This window comes from Mesoplodon mirus (assembly GCF_964341445.2).
Source record: "Mesoplodon mirus genome assembly, chromosome: 4".
NCBI lineage: Eukaryota > Metazoa > Chordata > Mammalia > Artiodactyla > Ziphiidae > Mesoplodon > Mesoplodon mirus.
In genome coordinates, this window is record NC_138979.1 from 137,718,619 (window position 1) to 137,730,328 (window position 11,710).

Below are 11,710 nucleotides of genomic sequence, written 5' to 3' on the forward strand. Positions count from 1 at the left end.
AATGTTTCCAATGCTTTTAAAACTCTTGCATTTCACTGATGAGTAAAGGAAGGCATAAAAATAAGTAAGTTTGTTCAAGTCCACACTCAACAAACATTAAGTAAATGATAAACTTGAAGTGAAGCTTAGGTTCTGTCAGGTAAGATGGACAAAAAAATAAGTAAACAGATAAATAAGGATGAATGGAGACACAATGAAGGCAATAAAGGGTTGAGATAGAGCCTAGCAGGCAGGAGGAGGGGGATGGCAAGCCAACTTTTGATCAGCGTCATGGAAGGCTAAGGCCTACGGGTAAGATAGAAAAGGTTGCAGGAAAAGACAACTCAAGCAGAAGCAGGTTCAAAGACCCTCAGGTGGACAATGCTTTACACTTAAGTAACTGGAGATGCCTCTTCCACATTCCTGCAGGATGCTGTACTGTGTAATGATGCCACACTTCCCTAGGTACCATGAAAGGATTTGTAAATGCATGATTGCTTATTCTCCCAACAGAGCACATCAGTGGAAGCATTTGCACTGAGACTTGAATCTGCCAACATCCATGCTACCATGTGGAGAATGGATAGGGAAAGAGACACCAGGGGCTATCATGGATCCTAACAGCCACTACAGGACATTGGCAGAAGAGCCTATCTGAAATAGAGTCAAGATCAGTAACTCTAGCATGAGCATCAGAAAAGCTCACCAGGCTTCTGACCTGGAACATTCTCCAAAACCATAATACCTTCTGCTGCTCTTTTCCTCAGTCCCTCTTACACTTTCTTCTTGCTCCATGTCTACAATAAAAAGAAAAAGAAAAAACCTAAAACAGTACAGAAAGCTACTAAATGACAAGTAGCAGTTCGTGGCCCTTTTCTGACCTACCAATAATCTCTCTTCTCAGATAAACTCACTTCCATCAGTTTCTGCTTTTAGTTCCTTTGTTGGTTACCACCATATAGCTAAATGGTGAATTATGCCTACTTCCTCATTTATCAGTTTTAAACAGTTTCTATTTACTCCTTGCTTTTGTTTTTTTTTTTACTTACTAAGCATCTTTCAGATCTTTCCATTATCAATATAAAGAGTCTCTTCATTGCTTTTTTACAGCTGCAATAAGTTTCTCCTAGATACCCACATAGGTCACTCCATCACTTTCTTTAAATCTTTATTCAACTCACCATAAATTCCAATGGGCCCAGCAACAATTCAGAATAAAAGGAAGCAGTACATTTAAGATCAGGCTCAGGCTGATCCATAGGTCTCAAGTAAGCTGGCCTAACAAGTGTCCCAGATCCCCATGTCACCTACCACTCTTGCTCTGATGCCTTCCTCCCAGCTCTTGGGGGGTGGGAGTGGGGGTTCCCTGTGACCAGCTGATGGAGGGTGAAAATTCCCAAGCTTGAGTCATGGGTGGGTCAGCTCAGTATGTGTGGGCAGGCAGACATGGACCACTGCTGCACTGTAGCCCCTTCAATTGGACCTGAAAGACAATGGAGAGGGGAAATTCTCCCAATGGGCACAACAGCCAGTCACCTACTTTGTGTGGAGAGTAAAGGGGCATGAGGTAAAGATATACAAAGACTCATAGGTGCTTGGTCAGGGGCCTGGAAGACTAGAAGATCAAGAACAAGGAGGTCTGGGAAGAGGTAAGTTGATAGACCTATGGGAGTGGGCACAAATGTGAGGAACGTTGAATCACACATTAATATCCACCAGAGAGAACATACTTCAGAAAAAGCACTAAAAAGTCAAGCAGACAGGATGACTCAGCCAGTGGATGTCAGCCAGACTCTGTCTTGAGCCACCCTTGCATGTACACAATGTTCTCATGAGCAGAGTAATCACCTTGGCAGAACTGGAGACTATTCTTGGGATCACAGGTTGGGCTCCCTCTCGTCAAGGCTGATCTGGCTATAGCTGCTGAGAAATATCTGACCTACCAGCCATAGAAACCAACAATGAGCCCCTGAGATGGTACCATCTTTCTTACCAATGGGTCACTTAGTAGTAAATTAATTACATTAGACCCCTTCCATCCTAGAAAGGGCAATGTTTATGCTGGCTGGAAAGGATATATACTTGAGGTATGGAGTTGCCTTTACCACCTACAGGTGTCTCATCCAGCACCATTATCCAAGGACTCACAAAGTTTCTGATATACCAACATGGATCCTATATACCATCACCTCAGACTAAGGAATGCACTTAAGTAGTATAGGCTGACAACCATGGCATCTATAGACCCTATCATATATCACACCATTCAGACGTTACCAACCTGACAGAGCTATGAAACAGCCTTTTGAAGTCATAGCTGATGTGCCAGCTTGGAGATGACACCTGGAGAGATGTCATATATATATATATATATATATATATATATATATATATATATATATATATATATATAGTACTGTGCCTCAATAGCCAGAACACATAGGTTCAGGAACCCAGTGATAGAATAAGAGAGACCCTGCTCATAAACTCCTAGTGACCCACTTAGGGACTGTTTTCTTCTCTACCCCCAAGACTTTAGTCTTTGTGGGTCAAGAGGTCCTTGTTTCCAGAGGGGGAACCCTTCCACTAGGGAAAAAAGTGAGAGTTCCACTAAACTGAAAGCTACAGCTAATTCCTGGTCACTTTGGGATCCTCAAAAAATACACCAGCAGCAAAGAAAAAGGTTACCATACTTGCAGAAAAACTGCAATAATCATCGGGAGGTAAGACTGCTGCAACAACATAACAGGTGCTTGGAAAAAATGTGTTAGGCATTAAAGTGATCCAATGGACATATCTAGCTATTACCATGCCCAATCATAACTGTAAATGGACAGGTCACAGCAACCACAGATTAATAAGGACCTGGAGCCAAAGGCTCAGACCTCTCAGAAAAGGCACCAAACAACTAAGCAGACAGGATAACAAAGCCAGTGGGATCTGGATTGATTCACCAAGCAAGCCACCTAGAACAGCAGAAGTATTCACCAAGTACTCACCAAAAGGGAATAGGAGTCTGGTAAGGGTGGGAATGGAGGGAAACTATGAGTATCAGTGATGAGCTAGGACAAACTACTGCAGTGGAGGGTTGTATCTAATCCTGCTAACTTTCCTCTTCTAAGTTTTTCCAGAAATTGTAACCACCCAGAATTCTCAAGATGTATTTGAATGGAGTGAACTTAATGTGAGAACAAAATGATCTAAGCACTGCAAGGGGTGGGTACTTTAATGGATGCTATCAGTACTCTGCCCAAATGTCCTTTTTAAGCCAGCACACCTAGCCCTAGCTATGAGTATTGAGTAATGACAACTCTGTCCTTCTAGGAGAATTTCCCTCTGTCAAATGGGAGTTGCCTTGCACAGGAAGCTTCACCCACCACCACCAGGAGGCAGATCTTGGTCAATGACTGGATAGAACGTGTCTCAAGATGGGATCGACTCTACAAAACAATTTACACTGCAGGGCTTCCTTGTGGGTTCAGAGTGAGCTGGCCTACAGCTGAGACTACATTCTTGCTTATCTTTTTTTCCCTGCTTTTCTATAGATAGTACTTTCCCCCCAATAAATCATATGATTCACTAAGGTGCCATCCCAAGTTCTTCTCCTGAGGAACCCAATCTAGAAACCATCATACTGAATTGATTCTGGAAAAAATAAAATTCACTCACTACAGTTTCACAGTTTACATTGTATTTTTTTCCTAACTAATAAAAATAAAACTATTTAAATAAGAAATAGCATACTTTCTAAACTGAGTCTACTAGGGTACATCCACTTAAATTATTTTTCTGAGTGGTTTAGTCAAAGCATGACCCTGTGAATAAAATATTAGGGTGATGTGATCTTTCTATAATCATATTACATGGCAATGTACCATGAGCATTTCAACTTAAAGTTAATATAGCTTCACTAGGAAACAACATACTCTGACACAGCAATTATGATCATTGAAAGCAGGCCCTACCACCAGCTCTATCATGGGAAAATTACAGAACAAAACTCTTCTCACTCTACCTATAAAATAAGCAGTCAGCCAAATAGCCTCACCTACCTACCTTAAGACCTCCTAGGGGACTTTTAATCTGCCTAAAGCAAAATTGAGAAGACGAACATGCTCAAGAAAAGATGCTCAACATTGTTAATCATCAGAGAAATGCAAATCAAAACCACAATGAGATCTCACCTCACTCCTGTTAAAATGGCTATCATCAAAAAAGACCACAAATAACAAATGTTGATGAGGATGTGGAGAAAAGGGAACCCTTTTACACTGTTTTGGGGGATGTAAATTGGTGCAGCCACTGTGGAAAACAGTATGGAGGTTTCTCAAAAAACTAAAAATAGAACTAGCCTATGACCCAGCAATTCCACTCCTGGGTATATATCCAAAAAAACCCAAAAACACTAATTCGAAAAGATACATTTACCCCAATATTCATAGCAGTATTACTTACAATTGCCAAGATACAGAAGCAACCTAAATGTCCATCAACAGAAAAATGGATAAAGAAGATATGGTATATATATGCAATAGAATATTCCTCAGCAACAAAGAAAGAATGAAATAATGTCACTTGCAGCAACATGGATGGACCTAGAGATTATATACTAAGTGAAGTAAGTCAGACAGAGAAAGACAAATATCATATGATATCTCTTATATGTGGAATCTGAAATATTGATACAAATGAACTTATTTACAAAACAGAAATAGACCTACGGACATAGAAAACAAACTTATGGTTACCAAAGGGGAAAGGGGGTGGGTGGAGGGATAAATGTGGAATTTGGGATTAACATACACACATTACTATATGTAAAATAGATAAACAACAGGACCTACTGTATAGCACAGGGAACTATATTCAATATCTTGTAATATCCTACAATGAAAAAGAATCTGAAAAAAGAGTAGTTAGATAGATAGATGACTGAATCACTTTGCTGCACACCTGAAACACTGTAAATCAACTATACTTTAATTTAAAAAAGAATATTATAAGATGATAAGTGCTATGAATAAAAATACAGCAGAGAGGGTGGATAAGGAGTCCCATGTATTATGTGATGCTGGGAAGGAGTGTACAGTTTTAATTGGGTGGCTAAGAAAGACTCACTAGAAAGGTGACAATTAAGTAAAGACATGAAGTAGGTAAATAAATTAATGCATTAAATGCTCATAAAAAAAGATTACCCCAAACTATTCATAGTCCTTAAACTCTTCGGTTTAATTACACTCTGTTCCCTGAAATAAAATGTTAAATTCAACAGATATCCCAAACTCATAATGTTTTCAATATTTATTCAACTCATCTCTAGTTCTTTAACCTTTTCTCTTCAAGCTTATTTTATTTTTTTTCAGTGCTCAATGAATTCCTCATGTGGTCTACTGAGTCCTACTTACAGTCCATAATGGGAGCTTCAGATCAAGAGAAGTGAATCTTGAGTGCTTCATAACCAACTCAGGCTACTACATTACTTGTTTGGATTTTGAATTTCTTCACCTCTTAAGATTTTAAATATCCTTCCATCTAGTTACAACTACCTTTGCATATGACAGAATCCTGCAATTTTGCATATTCTCCATATCTGATAGGACCTTATAACTCATAAATATATTAAAATGATGTTCAAGTAAATTCTGGTTCTCATGGCCTTATCTGGCTTTGCCATCCCAGCTCTTTAAGGTCATTCTACTGACAAGCACTTTATTAACACCTGCCTTAAAGCAGCCTAGAATAGATGATAGGAATATTCACTCTGGAGTCAAAACATGGCTATGCCAATCATTGCCTGAGTCACCAAAGCAAGTCACTTATACCTTCTAGGGTTCAATTTCCCTACTGTAATATGGAGAAGATAAAATTGATACCTTTCTTATTAAGTTGTTGCAGGGATTAAATAAGAATAGTGCTTAAAATGCTACCTAACAGGGCTTCCCTGGTGGCTCAGTGGCTGAGGGTCCACCTGCCGATGCAGGGGACGCGGGTTTGTGCCCTGGTCCGGGAGGATCCCACATGCTGCGGAGCGGCTGGGCCCGTGAGCCATGGCCGCTGAGCCTGCACATCCGGAGCCTGTGCTCCGCAACAGGAGAGGCCACAACAGTGAGAGGCCCGCGCACAGCAAAAAAAAAAAAAAAAAAATGCTACCTAACATATAACATGTGCTCAATAATTTTAAGTATTATTTTTATCATTATATTTCCAACTTGTGACATATAGTTTTTTATATACATTTGCTATTTGTCCTCCTTGATAGTAAATTCCTATATGTCAGAATCTAAGACAATCATCAATTTGAGATGACTTCCATATACATCCTTTAAGTAAAAGTTGAATCGAGCATATAGCTTGGTTCTTTGGCTCCTAATATACTTAGGCATATGCTAATTTAAATAGTTTCAATGCTCTACTTTTGCACTTGCTCCACTAGTGAATTTTACTAACATAACACAGGTTGGCCAAAAGGAGTCCCCCTATTGTTTTCCTCAGGCTGACAGGACCTCCCCTCACTACAGCTGGGTGCTATCACCCATCTTCTCTCAGATGCAGTACCTCTGCTCCGTGTTCCACCTCTTCAAGATGGCTGATGGAACCCCATTCTTCAGTATCAAGTGTCCTGATCACTGATGCTTTGTGCCAAATTTTCTGGCTGTCTAAATTGGGTGTATAACCTGCTATGTCCATCTGGACTTGAATTCCATGTTTATGTGGATCCATCTAAATCCATTGCCCATTCCTACAGTTCTAGTTGTCTGAATCATTACAATAGTTATATGGCTTTATATTTTATGAAGTACTTTCAAGGATATTTTCTTCTTTGATCCACCTATGAGATAGAAGTATTCATATTATTATTCCTAATGTGGACTAGGAGGGATTAGAAAATGTCAGAGAAGTAGTAACTCACAGAACAAAGACTAGAACAAGAATATACAGTGTGAGTGTACTGTATTTATGCTAAGAGGAAATAAAGACCAGAGGCTGTCCTGAATCCAAGAGAAACAACTGAAGTTGCCTTGAGTATAAGCATAGAGGCTTCCTCTCTAACACAAGCCTTTGAGAACTACACAAAGAGTTGATTCTATGAAAACTTGATTCTAAAGTAGATACTAGATTCCCTACAGTTTTTCTCAATCAGAGTTCCACTAGAGAACTGAATCCTACAGAATATGATTGGTATGTAACTTTTTCCTCAATCCTTCCAAGAATGGAACAAGGCTAGTACCATTCTAGAGACATAGGCAAGAAGTTAATTCATTATATCCATTGGATTCGTTAACACATTAGGGCATAATTCCTTTGTGGAATCTTGGTTCAGAAGAACTAAATGCATATGAGAGAGCTTACATTAGACCTACTATGCAGAATAACAACTCCTCCTGAAATAACTGCTTCCTCTTAAGAATTAAAACAAAATATCAGACCTAAATAAATGACTCCTCTAAAGAGTGGGCAATCCATGACCATTTACAGTTACTTCTCCAACAGTGACCTTCTTTTTTAGGTGTCAAGCTTAACAAGGGCAATGCCTTATGTTTAAGCCCTATATATATATCAGTGCAGCAAAAGAAAAAGTCTACTAATAACCTCAGACTATATGCCTATTGAAACCACATGTTTCATTATGTGGGGACCAGGGAAGATAATGTAAAAAGTTTAGTGCCTTCCAGTCCTTCTAGGTGGGAGAACATCTCCAAAAAATATTCTTCAGGCAGGGGACCAGCCAGAGCAGCTCAGACTATGAACAAGGGTGACATCAGGGGTCAAGACAGATGATAAACTTTGGAAGCAGGCTGATTGAATCAAGCCGGACAGTTTTTTCTGCAAATGGCTTTCAGAGATTTGTGGAGGCTGTTTCTAGAGGCTGTAAAATTGATCCCCATTGACTTCAGCAGGGAAATGATGACCTACGAGCCCTGTTTTGATGGTGGATTGGTGAGCCTAGGCCATCTGGCAGTAAAAACAAACCAACCAGGACTGTTCTGAGCTGACTAACCACCTCCAAGCAAGGAAACAAATCTGCCTTTGCCATTAATACATCTCTTAGTTCAAATAACAAGCAAAAGGAAATACTACCAGCCGGATTCAAGGGAACAAAGTCAGGGGAGTTTTGCCTCCCATTTATTTCCAACCATAAGCTCTTTTTTTACACGTTAAACATGTTTAATTTGAGAATGAAGTAAGGAAGGAAATGCCCTCAGAGAGGAAAAAAAATTGTGAATTTAGAACAGAAGCATAAAGGCCTAAGGAAACAGACCCCCAAGGAATCAGAATAGAATATTATTTGAATAAATTGGCTTAATCAAGATTAATTCTGTTTCTTAACAAGCAGAATTGTTATTAAAGCTAAGTAAGCAGTGGCCTGTGTCCAATTAGGGCAGACAGTTCTTAGGGGAAAGATGGAACAGGAACCAGAGAGAAAGCTGCCCTCAATGTAAGGAGGAAGGGAAAGCCCTCTGGCGAAGCTGTTTAACACAAAGACCTAAAAGTGGGATGAAACACAGCTTTAGTGGAGACAAAGCCTCCATTTATTCTCACTCTTAAAAAATTAAAATGCCCTTGAAAAAGATAAATAAGTATAGAAATTTGCATTTAAACACGGCCTGATCCATTTATGAAAGTATAGCTAACACTCCATCTACTCCAGATGCCATACTAAGTGCATTGTGAATTCCCTCCTTTCGTCCACTCTCCTCTAGCCCCCACTACAACCCTAGGGGAGTATTATCTCTTTTGACTGAATTAATTGCTTCCTTTTCTGCTATTTGGGATTTTTTTTTTAATACTCATTGTGTACCTGTGCAGGTACTGTGTGTGCCAGGCACTCTGCAGGACTCTAGATATGGTTGCTGCCTTCAGGAAACTTAAAGACAGTACAAATTCTTAGGAAAAAAAACAGAGGGCTGTGGAAGAAACAATGAGGGGAGGAGGCACCTATTTAAGTGGTCAGGTCAGCTGAGACCTGAAAGAGGAATAGGAACCATCATATGAAGAGCAAGAAGGGAGAGCATACCAAGCAGAGGACACAGCATGTGCAAGGGCCAGGCTGAAAAGAACTTGGTGTATTAACATTTTAAGAAGGTAGGTTGGTGAGAGAACAGTGAGCAAGATGGAGGGGAGTAGGAGACATGTTTACAGAGAGGAACAAGGGTCAGCCCCTGTAGGGGGTTTCAGAACTTGTTACAGAGTTTAGTGTATATTAAGTACAGTGGAAGCTCCTGGAGGGTTTTAAGCAGGGGTGATATAAGATCTAATTTGCATTTTCTAGATAATTAGTTGATCTTTGGAGAGTATCTTGTAGGAATTCAAAAGGGGAAGCAGAGAGACAAATGAGGAAACTATTGTCCAGGTAACAGAGACAGTGGTGGCTTGGACTATGGGATGGCCATGGAGAAGAAATAGAGTCAAGATATGTTTTGGAGGCAGAATTAATAGAACTCAATCTTGTACACTATTCTGTAATAGCACTTACCACACTTCCTTGTAACTGTTCCTTTGTCTCTTTCTGCCAGTGACTGTGAACTCTTTGAAGGCAGGAGCAATATTTTACTAACCTGGGTTCCTCAGAGCCAACCATAAAGTCTGATAAACCCTCAAAAAGGATTTGATAAATGTATGTTGGGCTTCCCTGGTGGCACAGTGGTTAATCCGCCTGCCAGTGCAGGGGACACGGGTTCGGGCCCTGGTCTGGGAAGATCCCACATGCCGCAGAGCAACTGTTGCACAACTACTGAGCCTGTGCTCTAGAGCCCACAAGCCACAACTACTGAGCTCACATGCCACAACTACTGAAGCCCGCATGCCTAGAGCCAGCACACCGCAACAAAGAGTAGCCCCCGCTTACCACTACTAGAGAAAGCCCGTGCACAGCAACAATGACCCAATGCAGCCAAAAATAAATAAAATAAATAAAATAAAATAAATAAATTTATTTTTTTAATGTATGTTAATAAGGTAGGAAAATGCAACTACCTTGTCTTACGTAGGTTAGGACTACAAAAGATCAAAGCCAGCAAGTACTATCCTGAAAGAAATACAGTCATCCTAGTTACTCCTCTAGGTCAGGGACCCACGGCCACTATGTGGAGCATGTGCAGGTTCTAGCTAAGGGGCATGTTGATATTGTTGAACTTGGATGATCCAATCTCCTGCTGGTAAAATATCAGTAGAGATAGTATAGTAGAGTGATTAAAAGAATGGACTTTAGTGTCAGGTTCAAATTCTTCCCCAATCCTTCATAGCTATATAACTTTGTGCAAATTACTTAACTTCTCTGCATTTTATCACCTGTAAAATGGGTAATAATAATACTTATTGTGGAAGGCAGAATTATGCCTCCCCCCAAGTATGTCCACATCCTAATCCCTGGAACCTGTAAATATGGTACATTACATAGCAAGGGGGAATTAAGGTTGCAGATGGAATTAAGGTTGCTAATCAGATGACCTTAAAATAGGGAGATTATCCTGGACTAGCTGGCTGGGCCCTAGGTAATGACAAGAGTCCTTAAATTTGGAAAAGAGAGATACAAGAGTCATTCTCCAAGTGATACAGTGTGAAATAACACTCTACTGACTGCTGGCTTTGAAGGAATGCAGGAATCTTCTAGAAGTGGGAAACGGCAAGGAAATTGATTCTCTCTTAGAGCCTCTAGAAGAAGGTGGCTGTGCCTAACGCTTTGATTTTTAACCCAGGGAGACCCATTTTGGACTTCTGACTTACAGAACTGCAAGATAATAAATGTTTGTTGTTTTGAGCCACTGGATTTGTAGTAATGATACAGCAGAAATGTGAAGCTAATACATTATTACCCTTCAGAAATACTGCGTACCTCTAAATGAGTCAGTATGTGTTAGAGTATTCTTAACACAGACCAGAGCATTATAAGCATTCTCTATCACCCTGTATGAGGATGTCTGACCAGTTCAATGTCCTTGGTTGCAAAGCCCACTCAAAATAACACTTCATTATACAATTACATAAGTTATGATAAATACAGTCAAATATAATTATGTAAAGAGAAGCCTTCAATACACAATTTTAGACATTTTGGCTTAAGATACAGACAACATTTTTAAGCATTTTCTAAGTGCTTAATCATTTAAGTGCAATATCATTTCTCTCTCACCAAGTTGCTCTATCTGGATAGCAAACAATTGAATTAAGTCTAAAGATCGGCTTGATAACTCCAGATGCCAGTTCTAAAACTCTGAATTGTCATGGGATTTCTTGCCTCCTCCTTCCCATCGCCCAGAAGGGAAGGATTTTTATATGTGTTGTTAAACATCTCTGTCATAAATGAATAACCTGAGCCAACGTGAAGAGAATCATTTATCTTCTACCAATTAAGAAAGGACACACTTCAACTATAATCACTAGCTTCAACTAAAATCTCCTTAGTTTAATAAATACATCACTGCCATTTATTAAAATACAATACGCTTTGCCAGGAACAATCTTCTACCCTGTATACCTGGTTAAGTCTCACTGGAGATTCAAAGTGTAATAGCAAGTGAGAATTTAATGCCTGACCCCACTCCATTCATGATTAAACCAGTCTTATAAAAACTGGACCATTCCTGGAATGTTCATGACCTACAAGGCTAAAGATGTCATTGTCTTCATGAGAACCATGTATTGAGAGGAAGGCTCTGTTTATTCCAGTCAGGTTTCACCCATCAATTTACAGCTTTCTAATTTCACTTCTTGGTAATTGTTCCCTCAGCAT